The sequence below is a fragment of the Lepidochelys olivacea genome (genome assembly GCF_965140295.1).
Source record: "Lepidochelys olivacea isolate rLepOli2 genome assembly, chromosome: 20".
Taxonomy (NCBI): Eukaryota; Metazoa; Chordata; order Testudines; family Cheloniidae; genus Lepidochelys; species Lepidochelys olivacea.
Window position 1 is genome coordinate 21714382 of NC_140430.1, and position 17786 is coordinate 21732167.

Sequence of the window (17786 nt, forward strand, 5' to 3'; positions counted from 1 at the left end):
TGTCTGTGCCTCTGTGTTTGCTGATACAATTGGATTGTTCAATAATCCCATTCCTAAGGCTGAAAATTTGCCCCTGCGACTTTGCGTAAAAGGCACAAAATTGCAGCCTTTCCCTTTGAGCCATGAGAGGGGCCAAGCGGAGTAACAAAAGAAAACACAATCCCGAGTTCACAGGGATGCTGCTTTGGCCTGCAGAGCCTGGAATCCAGAGCCCACCTCCTGCCTTTATCTAGAACTCTCATTCTGCATGGGCAGCGCACTCCCTGGCAATGATGATAGCCCTGCTAGTCATCACTATGGAAATGTATTCCTGTTCCATGGCAGCGAGATGCTCGTGCAGATGGGAAGCAGCTTGCTGAGATTTGCCTCTGAATGTGTGGACATTAAAGGCTCCCATTACAATGTGGATGATTTCTTCCCTTTTGATGAATAGCCTGCCATAAATAGACTCTGATTAATTATGGCTGCACTTGGTGGGCTGGAAATGCATCATATCATTTGCAGCTTGGATTGGGATAATGGTCGTCATTTGCCTTTGAGTGCCGCTCAGCAGGAAGGAGGCTCAGACTCTGCACCGGAAGCCAGGTGGCTGCTTCAAAGTTTTTGCTGCCAAGTCCTCATTCCCTCACAGCTTTGTGACAAAGGACACAGCCTCCTTGTTGCAGACTCTCTCTCTGAGCTAATTGCCTGCTATTTCCTCTGGCTGGTCGTTCCAGATCATCTATCGTCTTCAATTAGGCTGGAACAGCCAGTGTGAACCAGAGAGGGCCCGTGCATCCTAATGGGAATACAGTGGGAAGGAGTCAGGGCCATTGACACCAAGGAAGTTGCTATGGAAACCACTGGGCCTGTCAGGATTTTGGGGAAGAACGGCGCCTTGGGCCGGGCTGAGTTAAATCAGTCTGAGGATGTGTCTGTGCAGCAGCTGGGGGGGTGTCTCCCGGCACAGGCAGACAGACATGCCCTAGCTCTGCTCCAGCTAGCATGTTAAAAACAGCAGTGTGACCAGAGCAGCATGGCCAGCAGCTTGAGGTCGCTATCCAAGCGCTAACCTGCCCGGCCTCCTGGGTGCATCCCTGCATGGCCAGCCCGAGCGGCTGCCTATGCTGCTGGGGGCCACAAGGCTTTTTCTCACACGCTAACTCAAGCAGAGCTAGGGCGTGTCCATCTACCCACCCCGCGGGGGAAGCCGCTCCCAGCAGCTGTGTGGGCACAGTCAGAGCGTGGTTGGAACTGGCTTACCTGGCTCTCCATGGGAGTTTGCACTGACGTGTAACCCAGTCAGTTCAGTTTCGCACATGCGTAGGCCAGCCCCAGTGCTAGCCCCCAGCTCTCTGCTGCTCTGACCCACACGCAAGCTGCCAGGAGGGGAGGGCTGGGCCCCTTTCCTGCTGATCAGATGGTTCGAAGGCACGTGCCACCTGCTGAGTTTATTTCTCTCGTTTGTTTCCTAGGCTGGAAGGCTCATTGCCTGATTCCACGGGGTTTGCATTTAGCGCGTTAATAGCTGCCTGTAGCCTGGGTGCCTGTGTGGAGATGCCAGCACAGGAAACTGCTGATGCTACCGGACCAGGTTCACTTCCCAGCAGGTCAGCTGTGGGCAGGGCACCTGCCCTGGGCTGTCTGGGGAAGAGAGGAAATATATGGAGAGGCCTGACAGGCATAAAACCCTTTAAGGACTCGGAGGAGGGAATGCGGAGTTTCGATGATTAACCTATGAGGAGAGGCTAAGGCAGAAGGTTGCTGCAGGCTGGTACTGAGAGGCACCAGCTGAACGGGCAGGGAGGTTCTAGCATTGGGATAGCAGACGGGCTGCAGGTTGGGATTGAGGGGCACTGGCAGACTTGGCGGGGGGAGCCCAGGCCTGGGAGTCCAGACTGAGGGAGCTCAGCAGGGAGGGGACACCAAGGCTGGACCAGTAAGATGTACTGAGTGACAGGGTATGTGTAAAGCGTATCCAGTACCTGCCTTCTGTAGACCAGGCTCAAGCTGGTGTTGCTAACTCAGCTCCACACTTTCACAAGCACTAAAATTCACTTTGACTTTTTTTCAAGAATGTAAGAACGGCCATCCTGGAGCAGAGCGAGGGTCCATCTAGCCCCGCATCCTGTCTTCCAACAGTGCCCAATGCCAGGGGCTTCAGAGGGAATGAACAGAACAGGGCAATTATCGAGTGATCCATCCCCTGTCGCCCATTCCCCGCTTCTGGCAAACAGAGGCTGGGGACACTCAGAGCATGGGTTTGCATCCCTGCCCATCTTGGCTAATAGTCATCGATGGACCTATCCTCCATGAAATTATCTAGTTCTTTTTTGAGCCCTGTAATAGGCTTGGCCTTCACAACATCCTCTGGCAACAAGTTCCACAGGCTGGCTGTGCGTTTTGTGAAGAAATACTTCCTTTTGTTTGTTTTAAACCTGCTGCCTGTTAACTTCATTGGGTGACTCCTGGTTCATGTGTTATATGAAGGAGTAAATAACAGGTCCTGATTCACTGTCTCCACACCAGTCAAGCTTTTATAGACCTCTATCATAACCCCTCTTAGTCGTCTCTTTTCCAAACTGAAAAGTCCCGGTCTTCTTAATCTCTCCTCATACGGAAGCTGTTCCAGACCCTCATCATTTTTGTTGCCCTTCTCTCTACCTTTTGCAATTCTAATATATCTTTTTTGAGATGGGGCGACCAGATCTGCCTCCAGTATTCAAGCCGAGGGCATCCCAGGGGTTTATATAGAGGCAACATGATATTTTCTGTCTTATTCTCTCTCCCTTTGCTGATGGTTCCTAATGTCCTGTTGCCTTTTTTGACGGCTGCTGCACATGGAGGGGATGATTTCAGAGAACTCCCCACAGTGACTCCAGGCTCGCTTTCTTTTTTAAAGGGGACTGAGGAAGTGACAAGTTCCATTGAGGGAAGAAGTAGAAAATGACCAAGACAGAGGCATGTATCAGAGATACCAGGAGGGCAAGTGAGCAGAGGGCCTTGGACAGAAGCAGGCTCATTTATCTTTCAGGCATTGTTGACCTGAGAGAAAGCAACGTCACATTGTTTTCTGGGGCCTCTCATTTCTATAAAGCATCTCACAGAAATTTCCTGCTCTTTGTCTCATGCACACATAGGGTAGCCACTGACATCCCCAGAACCCTGGACGAGAACGGCGTGGGCCTGCCCCACCTGCATGGCTCACTCACAGTGTCACGCTGGCAAGGGCAGAATGGCATGCTCTTCAAAATGGCATCCTCCATCCCAGGTGGCGTGATACCGGACATACCACATCCTGTTTTATATCTGCACTGGACAGGGGATGAACCTTGAAAAAACAGACCAGACAAACGGCCTGCCTATGCACAGAACCATGGATGTCTCGCAGAACCACTGACTTTAAGGCCAGAAGGGACCATTGTAGTCTGACCTCCGCATCACACAGGCCACGGCGTTTCACCCAATGATTCCTGCATCAGGCCCCAACATTCTGGCTGAGCTAGAGCGTACCTCTCAGAAAGAGACAACTGCTCTCCATCAACAGGCACCAAGTGATGGAGAATCCACCACTACCCTTGGTAAGTTGCACCCCTGGGTAGTGACCCTCCTGTAACAAAACTGCCCCTTATTTACAGTCTAGATTCAGCTTCTAGCCCTTGAATCTTGTTCTGCCTTTGTCTTCCAGAGCAGTGCTTCCCACGGGGTCATGAAAGGCGAACAGGTGTGTCATGGGGTGCTGTACGCAGCATTGGAGCGCCTCCTTGGGGCCCCCCTGGGGGTTAGTTCTGCCGATCTGATGCCCCTTCCTGCAGATACTTACTCCATCACTCTCTTGGGACTCAACTGCGCCCTCTTCGTGGCTTGGCCCTCCAGTCAGGTCACTGAAGTTTTCCCCTTCTGGGACGGTGATAAGGGGCTGTGTACCAAAGTCTCCCTGCACCAGCCAGTCTTCCAATTCACTGCCCCTCAATGGTGCCACTTCCCCAGGTGCTCGTAGGGGAACCCAGGCCCACCCTCTTCTCCAGGTTCCAGTCCAGGGATCCTACAACTAGCAGCTAAGATCTGCACGGTCCTACGTCTTGCTGCTGGTTTCCCTGGTCTGCTTCCTAACTGCCTCTGTCAGGCTCCTTCTCCACCCTCCTCCAGGTATGCCCTGCCCTGCCCTCCGGGCCAAGCTACCTTCTCTCTCTAGCCTCAGGGAGAGTGACTGCAGCCTCCTCCCTGAAGCTCCTTTCCGCCCTCAGCCACCTGGCTCTCTACAAGCTCCACCTGTTCCTGTCCAGGTGAGCGTCATCTTTTAATTAGTCCTCATTGCTCCTCCTCCAGGTGCAGTCTCGAGGGCTAATTGGCCCATCTGGCCACCTTTACCCCTTCAGGGCCGGTGTGGGGTGAATGCCCAACACAGGGGTTGCAAGACATTGAACATGTATTACAATCTAAAGCAAAGATCCCTTGCCCTCCGCACACCTTCCCCTTCAAGTACCCTCTGTTAGCCACTCACAACACACGCACAAATAAATTATATTGGCTTATCGTTACTCTCATTACCACATTTCTTACTCTGACTTTTATAGCCAGTCTAAGGGGGTCCTGATCCGAAAAGGTGGAGAAACACTGATCTGGAGCATATCTTTTAGAAAGAGACAGGACGTGATTTGGAATCCACCAAATTCCTTGGTAAGTTGTTCCAATGATTAACAGCCTCACTGGGTAAAAAAACCTGCCTCTTATTTCCTGTTTGTCTCCCTTCTGTCTCCAGCCATTGGCTCTCTTTCTGCCTGTGCCAGATTCAAAGATCTCAGATGAGAATGACCATGCATGGAGTTTATGCACAACTGCCAGAACAGATCCGTGTCTAAAATCCCGTGTTTCCCTCCCTTTACATTCATTACCCAGCATAGCTCTTCATTAGCTACAAGGCAGGCAAGCCTCTCATACCAGCCCAGCGTGCTTCTCCCATTCTTGAGTTCTGCAAGCTCTCCATGAGGATGCACCGACAGTGGTAGAGAGCACAGATTCACCTGTCTCTGACAGGCAAGCGAAGCTGCAATCCACTTTGAAGGGAACGATTCTTCCCAGTATGTTTTCATCGCCACAGACTCTGAATTATTTGTTTGAAGGCAACAGGTTTAATGGGCCAATGGAAAACCATAGAAACAGGCACTAATTGGCTGAGTGAAAGGTAAAACAGCCAGAGTTCTGAGGATGGAGTTCCACATCACCCATCACTCTTACCAATTTACAGGGGCTGACAGGCAGGTATAATACGCAGAGCGAGAGGTGAGTCATCACCACAGTCAGAACTTTGGAAATGATAAATAAATAAAAAACAGCTGGCCAGGCAAATCTGCTGGAAGCTGGAAAACTTTATGACTTATTTATCTGTAATGAAGAAGGCACGTCTCGTTCTCTGCCTCCTGGCATGTGGGAAGGGAGGGGATTCATACAGTACTCTGCCTGGCTGCAGTTATGAATTGGCTGCTGCTGGGTAACCTGCATAGACCAAAGCTTGGGAGTCCCAGGCATTACACCACAAGGTCTGAGCCAGTCAGCAGCAGAGCCAGGAAGAGAGCCCAGGAAGCCTGACTCTTAGGCCGGTGTCTTAAGCACAAGACAACCCTCCTTGCAAGGAGCATGTCGTGTTTTAACGGCAAGGCGATGGTTTTAATATCAGTTTCTAATCCAATGCTTCATTCTGTCATGAAAAGAACATCGCTCCTGAAGCCTGGCCTGGATCTCTGCCACTTATGGAACTGGCGCGGCAACCAAGCAGCGCTAATCTAAAGTAAATTTTCTATAATTAGCCAACACAAGCTGCATTCCAGACCTCAGCCCTTCTCAGCGCCTGCCCTGCTCCATGCTGCTGAGCTTGGGCACATTTGGTTACAGAGAGCCCGGAGAAACCTTTCTCCGCGGAATGCAGTTTGGATGTGGGGCTGGATTTGTAAACACGCTTTGGACAACGTCATGGCAAGAGTATCTGCATCTGGCCAATCACTGGTGGGGATCACAGCTTCAGGGGCAGGAGGGAATTACCCAACTGGCCAGGTGCATTATGGTTTTTTGGCTTTCCTCTGCAGCATCAGGTAGGATACTGGGCTGGACTAATGCAGCCTGCCAGCTCCCTTCTTTCTAACCCACACGGGGCAAAGCTCCAGCCCCTAAAACCTCCTCCTCTATAAGTTACACAGGGAGGGCTCTGTAACAATCCTGGATCCTACTGAGCACCTTTTGGCTCTTTGCTGCATACAGGGGCTATTCAGACCTTCACAGCAACAGAAGGGCCAGAGCTCAGATACTTCTGCTCCAATAACACTATCCCTACCACATGCACTAAAGCAGAATCTCCACTGGCGATCAGCACTACAGAGCCTATGTCACACAGCAGAGAAGTTCCTATCCCATCCAGCAGAGGGCAGTGGTGACACACATAAATCAGCAAGCTCCTTACTGTGTTAAAGAAATTAAATGGAATAGAACTGCAGTTAAATGCCAACTCTATCACCTTCCACCCTCTCACTTTTCTTGGCCTGGAGACACCTGGCCAGTGGGCCAGGCACTGGAGACAGCAAGAGCATTAAGGATGTGAGTATCCGGCTGTTCTGTTTGCTTGCCTGCATCCCCGGTGCATGGATGGGGAAGCAGCCACAAGACAAATCCTCGTGCCTGGAAGGAGAAATACACGAGGTGCAAGTGGCTTAGACTCAAACCCTTGTGTCAGGGAGCGAAAAGCAGCTGCTCAAAATCCATCTAAAAGCTAAATTGGCAGGTCCAATGGCCTCATCTTCCTAAAGCAACGTGCCCCAGAGGCTGCATTCAGAACTCTTTATGAGGCCTGACAACCTGCTCCGCCTGCCCATCTCTTGATGGCAACAAGGGGATAGAGACCCCCATGGAGAGGAGAGGGCCCTTACTCGGGCAGAGAGAAACCCAGCAGAATCCCTGGCACCGCCTCTAGTTTAAACATTCTCCAAGCTTCAGACCTTTCACAGCAATGGTGACCTAAATACCAGCCTGCCCCAGCAACATGCATAAAGCACGTTCACCCATCTATTATAGAGGAACCGGCAGGCACGGATGGCTGAGCCTCCCCTGCTCAGGTGGTCTCCCCTAGCGCTGAGACACAGCCCACTCCGGACCACTGGCTGGACTTGGAGCCAGGGGATGTCTGTGGGAATGATCCTTTAGCAGCATTTTTAAGACCAAGTTTATTTCCCTGTTCAGGCATCCTGACACGTGAGAGCCCACTCCGCAGTTCCCCCCAACTTACCTGTGCACTCATACTTTGCTACTGCAGCCATGTGGCTAGAGACTGCAGAAGGAGGGCAGCCCATGCGGGGGCCTGGGGAAGTCACTTAGAATTATCTGTAATACTGAAACCTGCCTCTCCGCCTTTATATCAAGCGGCGGAAAAGCTTAGCTCCCTTGGTACCAGGCTTCCAACACACTTGCTGCACTGCACCCCAGCAATGTCTCAGAGAAAGACAACGGGACGCTGGGCACCTATCTGGGCATCTCTGGGGCACGGGGCAGCCCCATGGGCATGCTTTACAGAGGCAGCAGGGAATCTCAGGCTGCTGCTTGTATACATGGGGAACGCTGTCAGGACGAGAACAAGAGGGGGTGCCGCTTACGGGCGGGGCAGGCTCGAGGGGCAACGACTCCTGAGCCGTACTCCTGGCTCCGACACTGCTTTGCACCATGCAACCTTGGGTGAGTCACTTCAACATTCCGTATCTTTGCTTCTCCAGCTGTAAAATGAGAATAATAAATGTTGCTTGTTCCTTGGGGAAAGGGGTGGCTGTAAGGCTGGGTGAGTCTGAGACACTCGGACACAAGGGTCTGCAAAAGGACACTGATAATGATTACAGGTAATTGCTTCGAAATTGAGCAGATCACATCCTCTCCCACGTGACGTTACCTGCCCTGGATCAGCCAGTGAACACTGCTGGTTAGGAGCTTCCTCTGAGGTTTAGTCCTTTTAAAATAATAGACATTTGCATTTCCCCAGGTAATTCTGTGGCCACGACCATTGCAGCATCCGAACAGAGAGCAGAGTCCTGTGGTATTAATGGGAGGGTAATTGGTGTTCCTGGTTCTTGTTCCAAACCTGGCCATCTCCAGACGTTGTCTTAATTATTATTATGAATGTCACAGTTGAGATCAGGGCCCCATTGTGAGGGTGCTGCACAGACACATGGTAAGAGACTGTCCAAGCCCCAAATTAGATAGGACAGACAAAGAGTGGGAGGGGAAACAGAGGCACAGAGAGAGGAAGTTGTGGTGTGTTAAAACTGTATTAAAATTGTAAGTTGTCACTTTAAATTTCAGGGGGTTTCCTGATTGCAGGCTAGTGGGCTCTGCAGAGAAACATTCGAGCTGGGCCTAGCAGCAGCAGTGAGTTTGCAGGCAGCCCACCTAAACTAAGGCAGGTGAATTATGCCTCTCTGTTTTACGGAGCAGCCTGCTTTCTCTCTCTCTCTGTTTTTTTGATTTTGTGTGTCATTGTTCTGCATTCTAAGCTACAGTGTTAGGTTGCAACCTTCCAGCAAGAGTATTTATGTTTTTACCTAACTTTTCTGTGTGTGTACACCATGACCATAAGGGAAATGACACTGCAGCAGGACACAGGCAGAACTGGAAATAGCTCCCCAGTCTTCTGAGTCCCAGCCCACTGCCCTACCCGCTGGACCATGCTGTCTTGAAGAGCAGTAAGAGCAAAGTGCATGGGGACAGTGATGGAGCTGATTCCTCCCAGACTCAGCCCTTGAGGGGGGAAATGGTGCCAGAGATGACGCACTGCCACTCTGTGTCTAGAGTAGCCTGAAAGCAAACACCCCTCAGACACAGCACATTAGCAGCTCATTTATCCCCATTACTGGTTGCTGGACAGGGCCGCTGCCAGAATCGATAGGACAGGCACTGGGAGCCGCCACTCTCCTTCATTCTTCATACTGAGTGAAAAGGAGCCCAGATCGGAGCGGCATGTTGGGAGCTCGTTTGCCACAGGAATTGAGGCTGAAAAGGAGACGGTGACCTTGACTTAGGGTTTGTCGATGCTGAAGGCCTGATTCTCCACCTCCAGGCACCATGCAGTTGTTTATCTCAGTGCCGAGTGGGTGTAAATGCCGCTGTTCTGACTTTCACCCTCTTTGCTATGGTGCAACAACTGCATGAGGACTACAAGGCTACATCTTGCGGTGTTCAAGGAGAATCAAGCCACTCATCTAGACATGCTGCACTGGGGTAAAAAGTGAATTGTACCAGTGCAGTTTACCCCAGTTGCTAATGGTGTCGACGCAAGAAGTTTGCGCTGATGCAGTTGTACCTCTGTAGAGCAGGCAGGGCTGTAGATTCCACAACTGAGACCTGCAAAACCAGCAGAGATCCAGTTCCCATTAGTTTTATCCCCCCTTCCTCGCAGGCCTCTATGAAAAACTCAGCCTCCAGCATTTCCATACGCCAGTGACTGGGTGCTACAGAAACCCTGGCCTAAGGCAAAGAGCGCGCGAGGCAGCCCGGAAATAATTCTGGGATTTTCTTGCATTTCTGTCCCTGCAGAACAAGGCTGAGTTCCCCATTTCCTCCCACCACTGCCACAGGCAGCAGAAGCACCCCTGCTGCTCAGCATGCCTGGATGTGGGGGCCCCCTATATGGCAGAGAAACCAGGCTCAGAGGAATGAGGCATGAGCCTTGTCAATGGGTCCTTTTGTGCACCATCTCCCCACCCCCAAAAAACCCTATTTCTGATCCAACGGGGCCAGCATGGGCACAAAGGGGCCATTTCATCCAGGGCCCAGCACCAGTCCTAGGCCTCATCCAACCTCGTACCCCTGGACAGGCCCCACCCAGAGGCCTAGGCCCCACCCATCCCTCACCAAGAACCCCAGCACAGAATGCAGCTCCCTGGCACCTCCCAGCCAGATTGATTTACAGCGTGAGATGGCTCCGATTAAACCAGCCAGTGCACACAAACAATTAGCAGCAAAGTTCATTATGGCAGCGCTAAATGCGCCAAAGTCCGTCCTCCAAAGCAACCAGCCGCTCTTTCACAGCTGCCCAAACTGTAATGAGGCATGGAGGGAGAAACACGCTCTGTAAATTAGATCCAGTTGATGATCCAATTAAGGCTGTGTTTGCAGAACTACTGGAAGCAACAGGCAGTCCCTGGGCAGGGGCCGCTATCCACAAAATGGTCCTGCAGTGAACAAGTGGGAAGATACTTATTATTACCGATTATTTGCATGGTGGTAGCGCCCAGAGGCCAGGGCCCCACTGAGCTAAGCTCTGTGCAAACGTGTGTCACAGAGACCGTCCCTTTTCCAGGAGGTTTTACAAACTAAGAGCCATGCTCAGCCATCCCACACAGCTCTGCCTCCCACATGCACATAGCACAATGGGGCGCCGACCCTTGCCACTGTGGGTCAGTGCGGCACCTAGCACCGCTGGGCTCCCACCTCGTGGGGAACCTCTGAGGTGCTGCCATAACACAAGTAAGAATAATAACTGGCTCTGGGAAGGGGTTTGCTGGGTGCATGGGTGGGCATGTGAGACCCCCAATGAAAGGGCTTTTTGTACCATGTCTCTAGAACAGGGGTGGGAAAACTATAGACCGGGGGCCGCATCCGGCCCTCCAGACTTTTTAATCCAGTCCTTGAGCTCCTGCCGGGGAGCAGGGTCTGGGGCTTGCCCCGGTCCACATGTGCTGTGGCTCTGCGCGACTCCCAGAAGCAGCAGCATGTCTCTCCTCCGGCTCCTACGCGTAGGGGCAGCCAGCGGGCCCCGCAAGCTGCCCCAAGTGCTGCCCCCACAGCTCCCATTGGCCAGCAACCGCAGCCATTGGGAGCTGCAGGGGCGGTACCAGCGTACAGGGCGGTGTGCAGAGCCGCCTGGCCACGCCTCCGCGAAGGAGCTGGAGGGGGACATGCTGCTGCTTCTGAGAGCTGCTTGAGGTAAGTGCTGCCCGGAGCCTGCATCCCTTACCCCCTCCTGCACCCCAACCCCCTGCCCTGGCCCTGCTCCACCTCCACCTTCTGCCCTCCGAATCTCTCGGTCCCACCCTCCTGCACCCCAGAGCCTGCACCCCCAGCTGGAGCCCACACTCCCTCACCCCCTGCCCCAGTCCAGAGCCCCCTCCCACACCGTGAACTTCTCATTTCTGGCCCCACCCCAGAGCCCGCACCCCCAGCCGGAGCTATCACTCCCTCCCGCACACCAACCCCAAATTTTGTGAGTATTCGCGGCCCGCCATACAATTTCCATAACCAGATATGGCCCTCGGGTCAAAAAGTTTGCCCACCCCTGCTCTAGAATGTCCCCTCTTCCTCCAGAATAAATCTTGCACGTAGTGACAGAGTATTAGAGACATCTAGTTGGTGCAAAGAGAGACCAAACACCAACTATTATATACAAGAGATTAGTCCAACCAAGTTAACTTAGCGTAAGTACTATTTGAATTCAAAGAGCTATTAGGCAGTGAGATAAAGTGACTGGAGCCGGGCTTCTGCACATGTGGAGTGAGTGCCACTGTGAATGGACTTGCTACGACCATGTTATTTTATGACACATCCTGAAAGAGTTTAAACGTGATCTAAATGTACAAGAGGTTAGAGGCCACATGCTCTGAAACACGAGTGCAACAAGAATGAGAGAAAACCATATTCTCCTTCCCGTAACAAAATCTCTGAGTCCATATTCTGCACCGTGACAGTTTCTGGTAAGGACAGCAGCATTAATCCCCCCCAAATTCCAATTCAGGTAATTTCAGTTGCCCCCCCTTATAATCCCCCACATTATCAATACCTTCACTTCCTGCCTTGGACTGTTTTATAGCTTTGCTGCACCCTGTTAAAGATCTGCCACCTTCACCTCAGACACAGCAGCATTGCTGGGTGAAGTATTAGTTGTTATTTTTGCAATGCAGGATCAGGGCTGGGCTGAGACATGGACCCTGGCCCAGAGAGAGATTAAATTGATATTGTCCTTCGTGGTTTAGAAGCCAAAATCACCTTGCTTTGCCAGAGGAACAGCTCAGCTCTGCCCAGCATCTTGACTGAAGGACAGCCAGCTAGGCCTGTTATGTTTCACATCCAGGGGCTGGATTGTGCCTCACAAAGAGGACCCAGAAGCCTCTGTGCCCATCATCCAATGTCTCTGCAAATAGCAGTGCGTTACTTGAAAACACCTCACTGCATACTCCGCCCCCTCCCTGCAGACAGTTCTGAAATCCCTACAATGCTTTCTTGGGTGGAGAGGACGTAGGGCAAGAGCGTCCCCAGCCTGGCAACTGAGGCAGAAGCCCGAAGCTCAAGGGCTGGCAGGGCCACGAAACGGACTTGCTGCATTGCTCCGTTCCCCGCTTGCTGGGTACGGCCGATGGAGCCGGCAAAGGTAGCGGGGCTGCATTTGCAACCGAATTTGCATTTGCTTATTTGTGTTCACCACACAGCTTATCCAAGAGAAAGGAAACCACCTGCACTCTGGAGTTACAGGTGTCTATGGGGTCCCCACTACAAGATCTAGAACACATCAGCACAAGTGAATTTACAACACCCCCTCGGGGAGGGAAGTATCAATATTCCCATTTGTACAGAGAAGGGAGAGGAAGGGATATTTCACAAGGCCATGGCAGACAGGGAAACAAATCCCAGGAGTCCTGACTCCTTCCCCCCCACCCAGTTCTAATCCACTCAGCCCCACTTCCCTCCCAGAGCTGGCTCTATCTCCCTGTGTTTATCTCTGTGTGATCATGATAGAACTGGATTTTAATGGGACTCTGGCAAGAACTGATTTCCCCACCTCCCTGTGAGGGCTGTGGAGCTCCGAGTGCAGGAGTCCTGAGGCTCACAGCCCCAGCTTAATAACAGTGCTGACAGAGATGGATGTGATCTTATGTAGCACACCAGCATTCAGTCAGAGCGTGCTGCACCCTGAGTGGGTTTGCATAATGCAGAGCAGCTTCACTAGGCATATAAAATGGAAAGGGCCAAACCCAGCCATGGGATAGCTCCACATCCTAGGAAGAGTTTGGCCCAGCGAGCATGAGTGGTGTATGCTGGGACATGTGTGTGTTTGTACATCTATAATGTGCATGCACCTTTGTCTATAGCAAGCAGGGAATGCAGCAGAACTCGGGGGATAAGTAACGAGGGTACTAAGCAGCTTCACTCCTCAGACCATGGGGGCTGAGATTTGTCCAAGTGCGGCCAAAGCTTCCCATTTAATCAGAAGCACCCATCGCTGGTGACCAGGGATACTTCATTGCTGCAGGTGATAAAGAAGAACACAGAATTATTGCCAGGAAACCCCAAGGGGAGGAAGCAAAGAGGGATTCATGGGACCGGGAACCTCCAGAACAAAAAAACCACAAGCAGCTATAGCTTGACCTAAAGGGCCTGAACGTCATTTGTGGGGACTATAACAACCGACTGGCACAGAGGGGAACCGGTCATGCACCTTCATTCACGGCTTACATGTGCAAAGCAGCACTCGCTATAAAGCTAAGATCTGCCGCACAATAAGCAGCTCACAGGCAGCACCAGCCTAAAGGAGGGTGGTCTTGTGGTTAAGGGACCAGACTGCAGGAAACGCCAAGATTCTAGTCCCTAGCTCTAGGAGAGGAAACAGGCGCAGAAAAGGTAAAACACTAGGACAGCCTGAGACCGGAGCGCAGGGGTGCTCATGTGCAGTCTAGTGACCCATCCTCAGGCCTCTACTACCTCTCAGCTCACTGCTGCTAACATGCAGCTTTTCTGCTCTTGGTAGGCAAGCGGCCACCCACGAGCTTCAGGATTCCAAAGTCTATGTTATTCGTGTGTGTTTCTCCCCACTAAACAAGGGTCTCCCTTAGAGGCCTGTGTGTTCCCTGCCCTGAGCCCTATTCCCCTCTCCCTGGAGAGTGCCCGTTTCATAGCTCTATGGCTGGGCATTTGCGCCCAAGCACCCCCTGCAGTTGTGAGGGCCGGGCCCGTCCTTACTCCCAAGGAGGCAGAGTTTGCCTTCCTAATAGCCAGGGATCAGCCCTGACCTGGCCTCTGACCAAACGCCTGAGCTTTCTGAATGTGACAGCCACCTCCTCCAGCCTGGATAGAAACCATAAGAAATCCCTTAAATGATCGGTCTGTAGAAGTGAAGGCTGCAGATATGATACAGTCAGAAGCAGTTACTGTCACCGTCAGTGCCTCACCCAGACAGAATCCAGGACCTTATACAGCCTCTGAATAAAAACCCAAGGGCCCCTGCAGGTCCAGCGCTGGCCTAGGATCTCTGTGCTACTAACCCACAACTCACCTAGGGATCACAGGTGGAAGGGCAAGAGGCCCAGCTGTAGGCTAGCAGGACTTACCAAATCATGGTACCATGCCTCAGATGCTCCCTGCTCAGAGGGTGTTTTGCCACAGTGAGCACGTTTTACCAGGTGCTAGGACAGGATACCTACCAGTTCTGACAATGGAGACTAAGAGATGGGGCCTGGGATCCACACCCATTCAGAAGCACCGCGTGGCACATGGTGCCAGGTGCATCACAGAAGAGAGATCATCCCTGGAGAGGAAGGGTTGTGGCCTGGTGCGGCAAAGGCCCTAGGCTAGGCCTCAGAAGATCTGGATTCCATGTCAGGCTGTGCCTGTGTGACACTGGACAAGTCATTAGCCCTCACTGGGCCTCACTTCCCTGTATGATAGAACCCTTTGGTCAGGCTGGTCTATGCCGCTCTCAGAGGACTGTCTGTCTCAGTGCAGTGCCCTGAATTCAGATAGATGCAACTACCCTAATCCAACTCCTACCCAAAGGGCTCTCTGGCCTCCCTCTTTGTGCTCAGCTCTTTCCACAGGAGAGGAGAGATCACAAGAGTACCAAAAGCCATCTGCTTTGGCTCTAGATTTCACCCTCAGGGGCCCAGCGCTCCACTTGGGAACAGGAGTGTAGCGGCATGGCTGAGGAGGACCGGTGAGCTATGCTGAGGGCATACCCAGTTTTCAGGCAGGTTTCTACTCGGCCTATTGAGCTACCATGAGCTTATACAAATAGGGGAATCATACCCCTACTTCATAGTGTAAATGTCGCCTAAGTGAGCACCAACATGTTCTAAAAACCTGGTCTCTTCCAGGTGTCTTACACTAGGCTTCCACAGGGACTAGACACTCTGCAAGTTTAGGCCCATATTCCTCAGACAGCCCCTACCCCGTAGATAGCGAGGGCACCCGAGGGTATGGTTTCCAGTCCCAGGGAGCCTAGCACCAGGCTGCCCTGTGAGAGGCAGATGTAAAGGGCTGAGGATGCTAGGCTACGGCAAAGGACAGAAGCAACATCAAATCTTTCCCTGCCAACAGAGCTGGCGGATCCTTCAGCAGAGGGGTACTTGAGAAGGGGTACAAACTCCCAGTCACTCGCTAATTGAGCAAGGGCATAGGATCTCCAAGCCAGCTGTGCATCCCCTCTCCACAGGCAAGCGACAGTGCCTGCAGGAACCGAGGAGACATGAAAATTAACCACAGCTGAAGGACCTGTGAGCTGAAATGCTGTGTCTGAGTGTGTCTGTGTGTAAAGGATTCCAGATTGCAGGCCAGAACCAGAGCAGCAATTAGGCAAGCACTGGCTATTTGAGATGGAGGCTGTACTTTGTGTTTTCAGAGCGAAGATCCTTAGAGCACACTGCCATGAGAGTGAGCAGGGAAGGGATGTTAACCATGGCTTTCCCACCTCACCTGAACTGAAAACAGCTTCAGAATGTAACTGCAATGCAGGGCATATTTACCCAAAAATAAAATCCTTTCAGCGGAGCCCCACTGCATGTTAATGGAAGAGTCCTGCATGCCAGAGCCAGCAGGAGTCCCAGGGCTTGAGTCATTGCTGCAGGTAGGGTAATGTCCGTGTGCAAGCTAATATGGCTCCCTGCAGTTCAACACAGGTTTGAGTCATCTCAGCTCTGTCCACAAAAACAAACTGGGCAAGGAGACTTTCCACATTCGCTACCGCCACATGCTACAGCAAGGTTTCTAAGGACAGTCAGACAAACTCCAAGATAACACAGAACAGGCCCCCAGGCAGAACCCCACCATCACTGCCAGGAAAAAGAAAAGGAGTACTTGTGGCACCTTAGAGACTAACCAATTTATTAGAGCATGAGCTTTCGTGAGCTACAGCTCACTTCCTCAGATGCTCTAATAAATTGGTTAGTCTCTAAGGTGCCACAAGTACTCCTTTTCTTTTTGCGAATACAGACTAACACGGCTGTTACTCTGAAAACTGCCAGGAAAGAAATTTCTGTTCTCAGACACTTCAGAGCATTTGTTTTTGCTGCTAATGCCACAGCAGGGTCTTAGTGGCAGGAAAGGGGAAGGGCTGGGTCAGATGGTATTTCTTGCTATAGCACCAGGCCATTCAATGGTTCTGCTTTGGAGGCCATGTCTCAGAATACCCTTTTCCATATACAGCTGAGATCCAGATCAGCAAAACACGAGGGCCGAGTTGGATGAACGCAAAGGAACGGTCAGAGCAGTTCAGACCAGCAGATCATTTAGCCCAGTCTCCAACATGGCCATTACCAACTGCAGGAAACTCTATAATGGACAATTAGGGAATAATGTGCCCAGGGGAAGGCTTTTTTCCTCCCCTAACACCCACTCAGTTAGTAGTTGGCTTGGATAGCTGCCCTGAAGCACCCAGGTTCCTTATCCCTGCACTGTATGGATGGGAAGCTCTTTATGGCAGGCCCTAGGCATACAGTACTCCTAGCACTAGGGGGCAGATACCCAATCATAATAAACAACATCCTACCTACTTTACCTGTGAGTGTTCTCATTATCCATATAAAACATCAAATGCTTTTCGAAATCCCACTAAACTCAATATCTTGTGGCAGAGTTTTACAGGTCAATATTATGTTTCAAATCCCTTACCAGCTTGCAATCCAGCACCTGTGTTTCATTAACTATCCCCTCACTCCAGTATTACCAAAAAGGGTTGGGTTTTTTTTTTTTTTTTTTTTTTTTTTTTTAAAGAAAAGCACCCAATTTGGCCAGCCCTTTCTTTTGGGTGTACTTACTAAAAGTGTCCTGATCTTTTCAGCCTCTCCCACCTCCAGACTGCTTCTCTTGCTGCTCTACCTTTTGAAAAGGGAGACGACAGAGTTGAGACCATGTAATTCACGCTTAAACCTATTACAATTCGGAAACAAAAATCATGACCAAGTCCAGCTTTAGAAAGCATTCAGCTGCCAATACTTCAGCTAGTTCACCTTTGACCCTGTTTTCATGATATTGCACAGTGGTTTGGGGGTAATTTTCCTTTTATAAGTTCTCACCTGTCACCCCCAACATAGAGGGTATTTTTTAAAATATGTTGCTATGGAGACTAACTCATCTGATATGCAAGAGCCTTCCATTTCCCCAGAATGGCTAGCAAGGGAAAGAGCAGAGACAGAAATTCAAGAAATATTCATTTTCAGACGCCTCTTAGTTTAGGTGATTATCTTAATTGGCTGGAGCTTTTGGGAGATGTCGCCTTTCCTCATTTTTAAACAAGATAGGAATTTTTAAATCACACCAAGGAGTGAGTCTGTAATGGCTGGTTTGATATAAAGAAAAACTCTGCAGATTTACAGAACTGAGAGAAGTTGGGAAACAGTTACTGAATTAGACACTAAAGAGCCTGATGTAACATTCTTACTCACACGGAGTTGCACCTGACTCCATGATTCCAACAGAACTATGCCCTGGGCAAGGCCCTACTCAACACAGCCACAAGTGGCAGAATCAGGCCCCCCGTTATTTGGTGGCTGTTTGATTTTCTTTCAAGACCCAGA

At 51.1% G+C, this 17786-nt stretch overlaps 1 long non-coding RNA gene across 1 annotated transcript; it reads left to right on the forward strand.

Moving 5' to 3' along the window:
- The first annotated feature begins 1467 nt into the window (after positions 1 to 1467).
- LOC311510764 lies at positions 1468 to 5312 on the forward strand. The gene is made up of 5 exons (XR_014709135.1): positions 1468 to 1589; positions 3120 to 3560; positions 3668 to 3703; positions 4557 to 4659; positions 4742 to 5312. It is a non-coding gene; the product is annotated as an uncharacterized lncRNA (long non-coding RNA).
- The last annotated feature ends 12474 nt before the right edge of the window (positions 5313 to 17786 follow it).